The sequence below is a fragment of the Centrocercus urophasianus genome, unplaced genomic scaffold (assembly GCF_019232065.1).
Source record: "Centrocercus urophasianus isolate 14NV4802_14NV808 unplaced genomic scaffold, USGS_Curo_1.0 seq_32, whole genome shotgun sequence".
NCBI lineage: Eukaryota > Metazoa > Chordata > Aves > Galliformes > Phasianidae > Centrocercus > Centrocercus urophasianus.
The window spans coordinates 362511-377738 of NW_024884889.1; the positions used below are offsets into that span (position 1 = coordinate 362511).

Below are 15228 nucleotides of genomic sequence, written 5' to 3' on the forward strand. Positions count from 1 at the left end.
ATGGCCTGATTACATTTTAAGAGAAAGCACGCATCCCTTGAGGGGAAAAGGACATGTTTTGGACCAAGAGAAGAAGGAGATGAAGTGTAAGGATTCTGTTCAAGTAGAAGAACAGTAAAAGAATAAAACTGAACATTTTATGAAGAGTTGCAAATGATTTCTCCAGGGTTTAGAGCTGTTGTAAGGGACACGAAAGGGAAGTTTTACTGTTGTTACAGACTCAGACTCTTAAATGGCCCACTTACCTACTGTGCAGACCATTCAGCTTTGAAAATCACACAGGACCTTTAATAGTTGTATTTGAATTTCTGTCATTCTTGGTAATCTTTAAACAAGAATTCTTAGCAAGTGCACTCATATTTTACGCTCTTTTCTCAAGGGCAAGTTTTCTTGCACTTTGTTCAAGCTGATATTATTTTATCTGAGGTCCATGCGTTTTATCCCTTTAAATTAAACTTAACTTGTTCTCAGGCCTTGATATTGGTAATAGCACTGCCACTAGTATTTGGTATTAGCTTTCTTACAGGTATGAATGGAAGACCTATTTTTGTAAGATGTGTCACAGCTTCTTCAATTTAGAGATGAAAGCTTTGCAAGTCCCTGTATTATCTTAGTGTTTGAAGATGAGCATCTCTGCGAAGAAGAAATTCTAAGCTGAAATGCTAGAAACATTTAGAACAATGTTGACAGTGGAAGAAAGTTAAAGAAAGAGGAACAAGTTGAACACAGTTAAAAAAAAAAAAAAGATACAAACACGAAACATGATGTTACTGTTGATACAGTGAACATCTATTAACTTAAGTTTTCCTTTGTTAAATGTAGTGCTATTCTAAGGAGCTAGAGTTCAAAAAAAAAAAAATGCCATCATATGCTCTGCATCCTTTAACACTTGAGCAAAGGATGCATCATTCTTGGAGTATTTTGTGTGTAGTCTTTTCCAGCTCTTTTCACCAAATGAGCTAATTGAATATTAACAGCTTTTAAGCCTGTATCTATGTATAAAGATGGCGATCATATGCTTAGCAAATCTGTGTGACCCAGTACTGCATGTGTAATAGAAAATTGCAGCACGAGGCAATCATATTGCTGCTTCAGTCCAGCAGGAGCAATACGAGGCAGCATTCCACGGAGGAACTGAGCTTGGCAGGACCTCTCCTGTAATTTAGATTTCAAGTTTAAGTTTCTTCTCTTTATAAACAGCAAAAAAAAAAAAAAAAAAAAAAAAAGGCAACAAAAAACATGGCAAACTCTCAAAAGCAGTGATGGTCATAATGCGTATTTGAATTTTTTCTTTGTTGCAGAAATACGGAAGACATAAACTCCCTGCATTATGTTTGCATAAGTCCACAAGCCTTAATACAGTACAATGATAAGGTTCATCTTGCCAAGATATGCAGGATAGTAAGTGGCCCCAGTGTCACAGCACGCTAGTGGCAAAATTATAGTAACTTCTCAGAGTTTGATTATGAGGCATCTTAAACATCTGGGATGAAACACATTTGGATTCTGGTGTGGAAAATAAGTATTAATAACAAAACCCCACCACAGTGCATTGGTTTTGTGTATGTTTTATTTGAGTAGGAAGATAGATGAAACAGGTGAAACACGGAGCTACGTACCCACAGATGCAAGAAAGAAAACCCTACAGCAGTACTTCTAGCGTGCGTTTCTGCATACCAGTTGTTACCTTGATCAAGCTGAGTATGAAGAAATCAGCAGGAGTTGTTAATTATTACTTGTGAAAGAAGTGATTTCCTTATGCTGTTGGATTTGCTAGCTGTTGGTTGGATTAATTGTTTTATGTGAGTGAGTGACTTCAGTTGAGTATATTGCTAGATCAGTGCAGTTTCTCTAAATCATACATGTGTCTTAAGCTTAGCCTTTTCACAGAAAAATTTGTATTGTTTTCATGTTGTTGTTGTTCTTTTTCAGATGCTGTTGCAAGTTGGGAAACTTGTCTAAATATCATAGGAAAGTATGCATTATGTCAAATATAACTACTCCAATAGTTCTTCTGCAACCCTCTGACTACCCTGAAAAAAAAACAACGCTGAAAAAGTGAGGAAGTAGTTAACAACAGTGGAAGAATGTCGTTGCATACTACTTCTTGCACATTGGAGAAAAACAATGCATTTTAGGTTATGATGTCAAACTGATGTACGCTGTGTTTTTTCTGATGAAGCAGGCAGGAAAGAAGGGTGGGGTGGAAATCCCAACCAAAGCTGCAGCAAGAAAATAAGAAAAGGCAAGAGCTAAGATAGTCTTAAGAACTAAGTGGGTATATTATTATTAAGATAAAAAGCTAGCTTTTTTTTTTTTTTTTTTTTTTTTTACAAAGGTTCGTGTGTTTATCCTTTTTTATTATAGTTAGAACTGTTTATTGTTTGCATCTTGGCTACTTTCTGGCAGTTGTTCTGTGGAGAGGAAAAACAAAATTCTTGTCTGAAGTGAGAAGTTGAACAAAGCAGTCAACCAATTTGGCTCAATCTCTGTGACAGTGCAGACCTTAGGACCGAGTGTCTGAAGGGGTGTTTTCTCAGTCAGTTTTGCTGGGGATTAACTACTTAAATGTTGAATTCTAGCATATTGCCACACTTAATTTTTCAAAACTTCGTGTTAATCTGGAAAGCATTCTGCTTCCTAGAAAATAGGAACCAGATTGACTGGCTTCATGTGTTTTGTAGGGGATTATAAAATGTTTTAGACAAGCCTCTTGATTGGTATTGTGCTGGGCACAAAAATATCTTACAGACTTGTCAGATTCGAGTATTTGGAAACGGTTAATATTGATTTACAAAAGTAGGTCGTAGTTACTGTTTTTACAGTAGCAGCTGGCTAGTAGCATTACTGTCAGCTTCCATATGCTTCCTGTTGGTGGAAACTGAAACTCCGAAAGGATTTTCTCTCTTTTTAATAAGTTCATGGAGAGTTTTTTTTTTTTTTTCCAGAACTCACACAGGTATCAGTTGCAGTCATTTCAAGGACAGGGAATAAAAAAGAGCAAGAGTATTTTTTCCACTTTGTTTGCTTATCACAAGAGGAATTGTCATGTGCGTGCTTCTCCTTCAGAAACAGAAATGCCCTTTGTTACAGGCAAGCTTCTCCTGCCTGAGGAAGCAGCAGCTATTAAGATGCTTGCAGTTATTCCGTTCTGATTTCCTGTATGCTTACTGTAGGCTACTTCAGTTCAAATACTCCATTTTATGGAGCGCTCTCTTTGTAACGGTGCTCCATGAGTTTTGACAAGTGTGCAAGTTTTGCAGGCTCGTATCCCCTTTTACGAAAAGGATAGGCTAGTTTGAGGGAAAATTGGATATGGTTGCTTTGGACTGAAGAGTGTGTGCTTCAGAAAACTGAAAACTATTTCTGTTTCAGTTGGAAGCACCTGATGGATTTTTCAAATAAGTTCTGCTTTTTGAATTTTAAAATACAGGGCTGTTTCACTTGACACTGCATTCTGCTTTGACTCGAGTTGTATGTGGAAAGTTTTTCCCACATAGGGATTAAAAAGAACAGATGTTTCTATACTTATTTGTTGTAGTTTTTTTTTCTTTGTGTATATATACAACACAGGCCTTCCTCGAGTTTTTTTTTTTTTCTTAGGAAATAGAACTTGCAGTTATTTTTGGTCTTTAACTCTGCATCAAAAAATATTGCATAGTTCAGTACCTTTACACACTGCGCATCCTCAAGTGCAAAAAATTTATTAAGTTTACCTTACAGATGAGGATGGTCATGTAGCAAGGTAACGATAGCATTTAGAAAAGTATATGACCAAGTGGTGGTAGAGTTGAGGAAAGTAGCTATTAATATGCAGCTGGCAGGGGCAAAAATGTGTCAGTGATGCTGAGCTGCTAAGGTCAGGAATGATGAGAATTGACTTAATGTAGGACAAAAAGTAGGCATACATGATTTACTTGGAATAGTTAAATTATTTTACGTGGAAGACTGATCAGAATTTAGTAAATAGGATTTAAAGATACAGTGTTCAATCTTAATTCATGGAAAATGGTTTGTCAGATACCGTATTGTGGTATCTTCTTCAGATGGTACAATTCAGAACTGCAGGAATACTGATCTTGGGGTTTGTACTTGTCCTTCATGTGTAACAAAACTTAAGGCAGTATTTAAGATCATAGTAAAAAGTGGGCTTAGAATAGCTGGATGACATTTATCAATTTTAGCAAGAACAAGGCCTAATACTACTTAGTTGTTGCAGTAAACTTCGTTCCTTGGTTGGTTTTGAATTGTGAACCTTACTTAATGGAGTTTGTCACAGAAAGGATAGTGAGGTGCAGCAACTAGCTGCTCAGAAAGGCTGCAGGTGCCCAATTTCTGGAGATCTTCAGGCTATATGGGACCATGGGCAACATGATCAAGTGTTTGATAGTGACTGGCAACCCTGCCTGCAGCAATGGGGCTGGATCTAGATGATCTTTGAGGTTCCTTCCTACCCATCATTCTGTAATTCTATGTTAAGTACTGGATTTCTTCCTAGCTAGTGGCAGGTTCAGCTCAGTGACTGGAAACAGGTTATCATTTATTTGTCGCTCTCCTCATAGATAACAGAGGGAATATTTAATCTTGCAGATAAAGCTTTCTTAGCTAGAAGTAAGGACAGTTGTTAGTCTACATGGGAAAAGGAATGTGTTTTTTAGGGAAACTAATGGAATGTAGGTCTGTGATGGCTCTGAGCTAAGGGAGAGAGATCAATACTAAGGCATGACTGCAACCTATAAGTCTGCAATTAGCTAAGGGTGAAACGCTTCATGTACTTGATGAAGCTGTATCTGGTTGTTATTGTGTAGTTGTAATGTTATGGCAGTGCCCCTTTGAGATGGAGGGCGTCATTTGAACTGAGCTTTGGGGAAAACATTTGGAGACGCATCTGCATTTTTAGGCAGAGCTGTGTCCTGCTCTGCTTACAGTCTAGTGTGTGACTGTGATCTAAATCTGCTTTTTTACATCAGTGAGATGTTTGGGTGGGGTCTGAAACATCTTTATTGCAGCTACTGTGCTAAAACTATTACTAGCTACTTACCCATACTGAACTGTGTTGATTGTATTGCCTGTAATGGCTGCTGTCTCTGGCTCAAGTTGGCAAGTATGTAAAAAGAAAACTTGATAGAATTATGGAAATTCATCATTGTCTGTAGCTGGTTATCTAATCAAGTGTAGCCTCAATGCTTAACTGGCTCACTTGGAGTATTGATGTGGCACCATTTAAGACCCTTGAAAAGGCTATTTGTAATCTCTGTACGTGTCTTTGTAAATAACAGGTTAAACTGACTTATTTCTGTACTGGTTTGGGTAAGGAATGGGGTGCAGTTCAAGGATGTTACGTTGCTTCTTTATTTTTGGACATCATCAGTTGCATGGGCAGAGTTCCAGAGGGCAATCTGTAAACTGAAATGAGGTTACAATTAGCAGTGTGTTCTGTGGCTGAGTGTGGACTTGGATGCTCTCTATTGATTATGCAGTTTAAAACATTATTTTTTTCTCATGTGAACATAGTGCCTTTATTCTGCCATCTACAGATTAAGTAGAATAAAAGCTGTTAGGTTATTGTCTGCGACGCAGACAGACATAGGGCTTGATTTTGTGGGGGATTTCTAAGTGGGAGTAAAGTGAGTTAGCCTTGGGGGACCTTGACAATTGTCACTGCAATTATTGCGTGGAAAATCATATTCAATTATGATAAGAATCAGTTAAGAACTTACACAGTATTTCAACCTTGTGATTTTCATCTTTAATCATATGTCTTTTTCATGTTTCAACAGAAGTCTTATTACTGCAACACAGTAGAACCATGTAATTGTCAAGTTTAGCACTAGCGTGTGTATTCTCTTAAAGCTAACTGTGGTTTTATGCAAATATTTTGGCAACCTATGGTGTTAATATAGTGATTATTTCCAGAAGAAAAAAAAAAGTGAAGCCAAAAGCAGATTGCAAGCTCACATTACCTTAAAATGAAATGAAACCATATATCTGTTCAGCTAGTGGTGAGGCAGATGTTCTTTCGATTTACGGTGTCATCTCCCAGCAATCAGGATTAAGTGGGTTTTTTTTTTTTTTTTTCAGGGCTTCAACTGTCCCTGAAGCAGCTGACTACTTTGTGTATTCAGGAATTGCTGGCAGCTGTAGGGAAGAAGGGTCAGTGGCTATTCCAGCCATGAGCACAACAAGTCGGTCAATGGCTTTTTTGTTACTAGGCTTCTGTTCGCTTTGATGTTTCTCGTATCTATTTAGTTCATTTTTTATTTGGTTTGCCAAGAAAAGTTTGTTGAAGTTATTCAAGGACATAAGTTAATTAATGGCGGTCTGATTAATATTATGTTTTAATCTTTACTGAACTTGAAATGCATAGCTTTAAAGCCTATCATCTCTAAGTTGAAAAGACAGTTTACTGGAATACCGAAGTTGAAATAATAATGGGAAAGAAATCAGGAAGAAATAAAGATCTGATAGAGATTAAGAATCCTGTGTGGTTTGTGTCCTTGCGGTGCTTTTCATGAAGGAGCTGTTGTCTTTTTCCTTGCTGAAGAACTGTTTCTAGACTTATGTTGAAAAAAGCGTAAGAGGCCTAAGGACCGTTGACGTGGGAGCAGAGAATGTAAATAACTTTCTCTAACTCTACAGTAATGTTGAAATAGCTGTGATTAGCATCAGTATCACCAGATCTTTGTAACTGTTTGTTTCAATCTGTGTGTAAAGCTGTGCAGCACGGATGGATGCATCTACAGGGTGCTGCTGTTAAAGGCAAGTCCTTGGGTGGTCCCTTGGTCTCACCTGTATGATTCTGTGCCTACTCTTGTGCTTTTGGTGGTGGTTCTTCAATTGCTTCACTCCATAAGGCTGATAGAAAAATATTTACTTTTGTCTGAGTTGATTTTCTTGGAGCTTATAGTGGGTTTTGCTTATGAAGAGTCTTGTAGAGGAATACCGAAAAAGCACAGGTGTGTGTCAATGGGGGATAGTAGTTTGGAGAGAGGAAGAAATCATTTTGGAGGGCAGAAAAACTATTTACTATTATACATCCACTCACAGATGGGTATTGAACTGACCCACCTATGTTACTTCCTTCACTCTGTATTTTGTGGAATTTGGGGCTCTGAAATACTTGTGGCAGATAAATCCCTGGCTTCCCTAGTTCAGTTGTGGTGATTTAACAACAAAAGCTTTGAAGAACTACGAAAACAGGACACAGTGGAGGGTAGATCGCATAATAGAATAACCAAACTTCTTCAAAGCAGGTGTGGAAGCAGAGGCTCATCCTAGAAATGTTTTTGGTGCAGCGCTGTACTGAAATGCAGCCTGGTTGTTACCTTACTAATCAGAAAATAGTGAGCTTATTTTTTGATCTCGGGCATAAGAAGTTTTTTCACATAAAACAATGCCTGGAAATTGGTATTTAATACGGACAGATCTGAGTCATAATTAACACCTAGAATGGAGGGAGCATAAAGGCTGAACAAACTTAACAGTTCGTAGGCAGTGATGCTGAAGCAGAGCGACCTCAATGCGATAGAAGGTTTTGTTTGCCAAGCCACGTCAGGTTTCCATATTCAAATATAAAATCATGTTGGACCTTTCATTTCCTTTGCAAACTTTTGGCACAGTCTGCCTTTGATAATTGCTTAGCAGTTGCAAACTCTATCATGAGTTCTAGATTCAGATTTCTTTATTCCTAATAACTTAATGGTCTGTAAAAATTACAGAAGGCAATAATACGTGATAACTTCAGTCCATCTTCTGACTGCTTACTAATACTAGTACCTTCTTATACTAGTGTTGTGTATAATAAATTTTTTCAGTGTTGATGTCCTTTGGCCTTTGTAAACTGACAAAAAGAGGTTTGACCTAAGTCATGACTGTCCTTACAACTGTTGTTATAACTTTATACCTATCTATATGATAAGATGTTGTGGAAGTTGTGTTTTGGACAGTTATTTCCTGAAGAAAAATGATGCCCCAGTCTACTCGCACTGTAAAACATGACAATGATTCCTGGCATAAAAAAAGCATTAAACTTAATTACTTGATATCAAGTAATACACATCCATGATGCTGAAGCATAAGGTTTATGAAGGTCAGCATGACTTAACTTAAGGCTGAAATTTGGTTACACTGAAGGAATTAGCTAAGGATGACTGCTTAAAAAATGAGGTGAAGCGGATCAGTGAAAGCATTTCCTGTGGTGCCAGGGAAGCAGCTGGAGGAGCCCAGCACAGTTGCCTGCAGTTGCTTGGCCCTGGATGTGACAACTGCCCTAAGTTCTGTCTAGGGACAATTTGGGAAACTTGAGATACGTAGATGATCTAAATCAGGGGAGAATTGCAGGCATACAGTGTTGACACGCTGGCATGTGGTAGTAATGGAAAACAGTAGCACATGTACTACTTGTTAACTGTCAGTAATGACAGAATTACAGACTGGATGAGGTTCAAAGGGACGCCATAGGATCGTCTTATCCAACCCTACTGCTTCATTCAGGGTCGTCTAGACCACACCGCCTAAGATGCCATCCAGGCAGGTTTTGAATATATTCAGAGAAGGAGATTACACAACCTCTCTGGACAGCTTGTTTCCATAGTGTCACGCTCATAGTGAAGGCAGCTTTTTCTCATGTGCTACCTGTGTTGCGGTTTGAATCTGCTGCCTCTTGACTTAATGCCAGGCACCACCAAAAACAGCTGCTCTATCCTGTTGCTACTGTTCCTTAAGATGTTGGTATATTTATGTTCATCTTCTCTCCGTCTTCTCCAGTCTAAACAGGCCTAGCTTTGTCTGTCTTCACTTGCTGGAGAGATGCTCCAGCACCTTTCATCTTATTAGCCCTTTGCTGGACTGACTCCTTGTCTTACTTGTACTGGGGAGCTGAGAACTGGATACAGTAATGTAAATGTACCCGCATCAGGAAGGAGTAGAGGGGGAGGATCACCTTCTTCAACTTGCTGGCAATATTATTCCCAATGCACCCCAGGATGACATTGGCCCTCCTGGCTGCAAGGAAGGACCTCTCCTTGCTCGTGGCCAGCCTGCTGTGCACCAGGGCTCCCAGGTCTTTCTGAGCAAGGCTGCTTTCTAGCAGGTCAACCCCAGCCTGAACTGATGCATGTGTTTATTTCTACGAGGCGTAGGATTCTGCACTTGCACTTGGGAATTTCATGGTATTCTTCTCTGCCTATCTATTCAGTCTGTCAAGGTGTCTCCGATAGTCTTCCGGTGTAGTTGCTGTTCCACCCAGCTTCGTATCATCAGCAGTCTTGCTGAGGGTTCATTCTATGCCTTCGTCCAAGTCATTGATGCTACTGTGCTGCTCCTGAGCTTTGTCTGGAGAGCATAGAATCATAGAATGGTCTGGGTTGGAAAGGATGTCAAGGATCATCAGGCTCCAACCTTCCTGCCACAGGCAGGACTGTGTTTAATACCAGTTCTGTATTTAATACTACATCGGGCTGCCAAGGGCCCCATCCAAGATGACCCTCGTTCAGGAGAGAACTGAAGCAGTTTGCCTTAATACTGTTTTTTCTGCCTTCACCTGCCATGAAGGGTGCAGTTCCATGTACTCTGGACACCTAAGTGATGCTGCTAATACAAATTCCTGCCCTTCGTTGAGTATTAATTTCTCCCTTAGTTATACCGGTCTTATGGGTGCTCTGTACTTGCTGTAGTCTTGATAGGCCACAAAATAGCCATGGGATGCGAGAGGTACGGTGCTGAAGTCAGGTAGCTTGTCTTCAACTGATATTCTGTGGTGTGTTCTTGTTTTCAGGCCGTGTCTGTAATGTGCGTTTTCTAGGGGGATATTTTCGCTTGGACTTAGCCATGCCCTGTTATCATATCCTCTCAGTCTGTCCTCTAGTACCAGTACTGGCAGTGCTGCTGCAGTTGGTGATTGCTGCTGGGTGCAGGCAGTGTGTTTTTCTCCTTCTGCCCAGCAGTATATCTCTGCTAATACTGTTGCTTTGCTTTTGCTGAGGTGTAGGCAGGGTCCTGTCCTGCTGTTCTGTGGTTGTGATGCGAAAGCATTGTACTGGAGTTGCTTTCCCGTAGTTGCCTGTCGTGAGATATTTTTCAGCTATGGCCAAATAATGTGTTGCCTACATTTTGCAGCAGTTGCAAACAAAAATGGCCTAAAGTAGCTTAGAGAGGAAAAACACCTGCCTCTAGTCTTGAGTCTCATATAATTTGGAAAGAAAAAAAAAAAAAAGCAGGTTTAATTTCCAGTATGAAATGTGGTTGGCTGTGTGTTTCCTTGATGAGCTTCTTGAAGAATTGCATTTTGCATCATCCTCTGTAATTTTTAGTGAAGTGAGTTTCTCAAGCAATCTTGATGCCTTCTCAAATGGCAAGATGGTAATACTTAGACTCTGCATTAAACATTAGACCTTAAGGCCAAATGGGGCAAGTAAAATAACTGTTACTTGTGGTTAATAAAGGGAGCCCAAATGATCTATCTTGTATGTGTATTGTGTTAATTTATGTGTTGTTTTCTTCAGCTTGATGCATTGGAAAATTTTCAGTCTGAAATGAAAGTAGCATTAACATTAAACTATACTTTTCCAAATCCCAGCATCTGCTGGGAACGTCAGCTGTCAGGCTTTCTGCTGTTCCAGTATTGAAAGTTAGCAGGCATTTGGTAGCAGCCCTTAGAGAGGAGAATTCAGCAATGTGTCTGCGTGTGGAAGTGTGAAGAAGCGCTATCATCTAGCAAGCTCATAGTGTTCTTTTACATTCCCTTTCACTATGGCCTTTTCAAGTGTTTACTTCAGGGGGCCATAGGTACTGAAATAGCATTATGAATTGTAAATGTCTGGGTCGCTGTGGAGAAATAAACACCCATAGAAAATATCTAATTGGCAAAATATGTTTACTACGCTGTTCTTGCTGGGAAAAGTTATAATTATTTATTTTCTGTATATTTCTTCATTATATAGTATGCTTTTCAAGTGATGAAAATGAACAGAGTAAGTTTAAAAAAAAAAAAAGGCATGACAGCTAGGGACTGCATCCAGCCTTTGTAACATAGTATGATATTGCATTAACATTATGTAATGTTAGTGATTAATATTTGTATAAAGCTTCATTAATGAAATTTGTTAGGATTTTCTTGACGACTTTGAGTTAAGTTGTAAGATGGTCTGTTGATGAAATAAAAAGTTTTACTAACACTTCCTTAGGGTGCTCTGTTGTGACAGCAAAACCAAGTTCTCAGAAGTTCGACTTCTTTTTTCCTTAAAGAACAGCAACAACAAATACCTAAACAATAATGAGGGAGAATTGAAATATAGTCTGGGGTTGTATTTATAGGTAACTTACTATATTCAAAAACGAACGCAGGAAGCTTTAAATTGGCACGAGAAGTGTAATTTGAGATTACCGTATTTGAGGTAATTATTATAGTCAGCAACTGCTAGCAAAACGTTTGAAATAGTGGATGTGATAGTACTGCTGTTACTACTACTCAATATTCCTAGGCACTTGCTTGGATTAAACTCTGGTTGCATTTTAATAATGTGCTCAGTGTGTGTCAATTTAAGAACAGCGTAAGTTGAATGTTAGCTCTAATTCTTATATTCAATATATTGCATAGGATAATGTGCTACTTAAAGGTGCTTCTCTTGAGGACTTCTTGCTTGTCTGAAAATTTATGTCAAGATATTCTGTGGCAGAAAATTAACAAAGATTTATCTTGCATATATGTGCAATAATTAGGAGAAAGAGTAGGTGAAATCAGTCCGATATAATTTTCCTTTTTTTTCTCAGAATTTATTGCATTGATATGGAATTCTAAGGACAGCTATGAGGTCAAAACTACTAAAATTCTAAAACTATCTTCTAATTGATTTTTTCATTTTTAAGGTAAAATAAAGACTTTCAAAAGTATTACTTAGTCCCAGGGAATTACGTTACATATCTTTTAAGTAATCTTGTGACTTGTACAATTTAGCTGCGCACATGGGATTCATTTATTCATCTTAAGGTTCATATTAGTATTGATGAATTTAGGTTGTAAAGAGCAATAAAGGGAAGATAAAATTTTAGATCCCTTGTTGCTTAATCTTTCAACATCTTTATACATCATTTCACTTAATATTTAGTAGTTTTTCTTCATTTCTGTCAAAACCAGCTCACCTGGCTAACATTGGAAGAAGTCCGGGTGTACAACCAGAACCACACACCAATGCTCAAATTTGAAATACTGTGCTGAGGTTTGTCCTTATCACTGCTATGTCTCTTAGTTCCTGTACTGCTGCTCTTTTCATGAGTGTCTGCGCTCACCTAGCTTTATCCATTACCCACCTTATTGCCCCCAGAGTCTGGAGAAATGCAGGTTCGGGAGCTGCCTATGAAAATACGTGGAAGCAGAGATCATATGCTAAATGAGAGAGAGAGAGAGAGAGAGGGTTGGTAGCTCTGGGCTTTGGCCTCGACAGAAATTAAGAAGGTATCTGTAGAGGTTACAGGGAGAGAAAAGGTAGCCTTTTTTTGAAGTCTTAATTTCTGAAGGGGAAAATAGCTTGCATTCCCACTGTGAGTTCCTGGAAATAAAATCAGACCAAGCTGTTTGCAAAACTCACGAGGTGCTGAAGTGTTGCTGTGAGTGTGAGAAGGAAACAAAACTGAATTGGTTTATTAATGATGTGCAGTCACTTCAAAATGGTTAGTTGGCGTGTACTACTTAGGTCTCATTGAGTGTGACTACAGTATGTTATTATAACAAACAGACATCTTCTGTAGTACTTCTAAAAGTCACTGTTAGCTGCTTTGACATTTACAGTTGTGGTAATAATGATGGAGGTACTGGGTGCTGAAGTTGTAAATGAATTCACGTAGTTTCTGTGCAACTGAGTGTAGTAGTCTACTATTTCTTTAATGTGCTCTAGTTTTTTGTTACCTAGGTTGTTGGTTGCACTTGATGTTATGTTATTTTGATTAGGTTCATGGGGAATACTGAACTGTATACTCAGTGTTGAAGGTGCTGCAATTACAGTGAGATAATATATGAAGCAACAGATGTCTAGATGTCTTTTAGTTGGGATGAAGTGACAAAGCGGTGATGAGAGCTGCTGAAAAAAAAAAGTTCGTGAGAGTTCGTTGGGGAATGTTTTGTTTTGCTCTCAGTAGAGAATAACATAAGTAGATGGAAACATGAAAAATAACCAAAAACTTACTGGACACCGAGATGGCTCCTTCCTGCTGTTTGCTCACTCTCTACTTTGCCTCTGGGTCCTTCTGAAACACTGTTGTGAAGAATGTAACAGCGTGGTAAGTCTGATGTTACTAAAGCCAAAAAGGATCGAAGGCATAATGGTACATGTAAGCTTTGTGTGTGTGTATATATTTTTTTGCAAGTGGATGTTTTGCATGTGTAGCCGTGTTTCTAGTGGACAAGTTTACTCGTTGCACCTTTGAAAATGTAGAAATATCACAGAGATAAATTGGAAATAGTTTTTGGAGTTTCTCCTTAGTTTCTGCTTATTTCAATAAGGATAAAATGAGCGTGGTTCTCTCAAATTTCCAGAGGATACCATGGCTACAATTGCATTTCAGCATTTGTAACATGTATTGGAATGCTTTCGGTTTGCTATTTATGATTGATGCTAAAGCATATCCTCTATGGATTTTTCCCCTGTCTTATTGAGACTAGTAATTACAGCTTCAAGTCAGAATTGGTGAAGACCAAATGAAGATTGAACTTGCCTCTGAAAAGTATTTCAAAGCTGTTATGTTACAATAAGCACTGACATTTCCAGAACACAGTGTAGTTTCATCATCATTAATTCAATGCTTTTAGTTGCACCTTCCTTTTAATAAGAAACACGAATGTATTTTAATTTTGCTCAGAAACTGCTTTTGGGGAAGTTAATGACTGTTATCTGTAATTGAGTATTTGAAAAAATTGTTTCAGGATCTTGAATCTGTCTTTTTATGACCAAACAAGAGTGAAAATGCAAAAGGACAAGATAAAGGTTATTATATCTTGTGCCTACTCAGCAAGCATGCAGTAAAATCATTGTGGAATGCCAGTAAGCTTTTAGAATGCTTTAGGTAAAGACTTAGAAGTCCAATATGAGCAATTGAAAACCACCAACAACAAAAACAACAATGAAAGCACATGTCTTCATACCTATTTAGCAAGTCTCTGCTATGCTATCATTTCAGTGTTGTTGCTTAGTTACTTTTTTGCAGGAAACACATGCACTCTAGTTCTACTTGGAAAATGCTTGTCCTTTGCATTGGTATAAGTTCAACCTAACTCTACATAGTATTTAATATATTCAGTTTGTGTATGTGTGTGCATATGTTCATTTGTGGTTTTATAAGTGAACTGTACTACTTATTTGGACTATCAAATGTGCAGATACTTTAGAGACCTTTAATGTATCAATATGTTGTAAATAAAGCTAAATTTTCTTTAAGGATGATCTGCTGTGAGTTCTGCTAGAAGTAGTTTCTCTGGCTATGGCTGCACAGCATAGACCTTTCACGTATTGGCAAGGAAAAACATTCCCTACAAATTAGGAGACAATTATTGCATTAGTTAGATTCACAGTTTATATCCAACCTCAAATTTTCAGAGGTAAAGATGAAAGTCACGTCTAGCTCGGCTGTATGAACTCTTCAGTCATCCACATTGTCCTCCTGTGTACATCAGAAATAACTGTTGTGTAGTTTCATCACAGTGAGAAATACTGGTGATATGCAGATGATAGGACTGGATGATCTTAGAGGTGTTTTTCAACCTTGGTGATCCTGTGATTCTATGATTCTAAGCTTCTACCTCCTTTACTTTTCTCCTTATTTTTCTGTTTTCTGTATTCTTTACTGGGTGAGACTTTTGACCTCTGTTGGCTACTTTTGCTTAAGAATGCTCAATAGTAGTGGGCTTTAAACAGGCTGATGAAGACAAGCAGATGAGAAGATTGGAGCTTTTTTTTACCTGTGGGCAGGACAGCCTATTCTCAATTGTTGTCTTGATGTTTCGAGTGAAATAACCAGGTCAGCAAACAGTTATTGGGTGTAAATTTAAAAAATGTCCATAACTAACAGCCTGTGTTCATTTTTTTTCCCCTTCTCATTTAAAGTGTTTTTTAAAGTTTCATAGTCTTTAAGGGAACCTCCTGAGCATCTTCAATGGCGTTTTTCGTTTGGTGTACATCAGCTGGACAATAAGGTGACACTCAAGTAACTTAAGGGTTGGGAAACTCTCGAGTTGAACTA

General features: G+C 38.3%; 1 protein-coding gene across 2 annotated transcripts in view; it reads left to right on the forward strand.

The window, feature by feature from the left end:
- INPP4B (inositol polyphosphate-4-phosphatase type II B) overlaps nt 1–15228 on the forward strand; it is a 270565-nt gene that overhangs the window by 67644 nt on the left and 187693 nt on the right. The window lies entirely within an intron of this gene.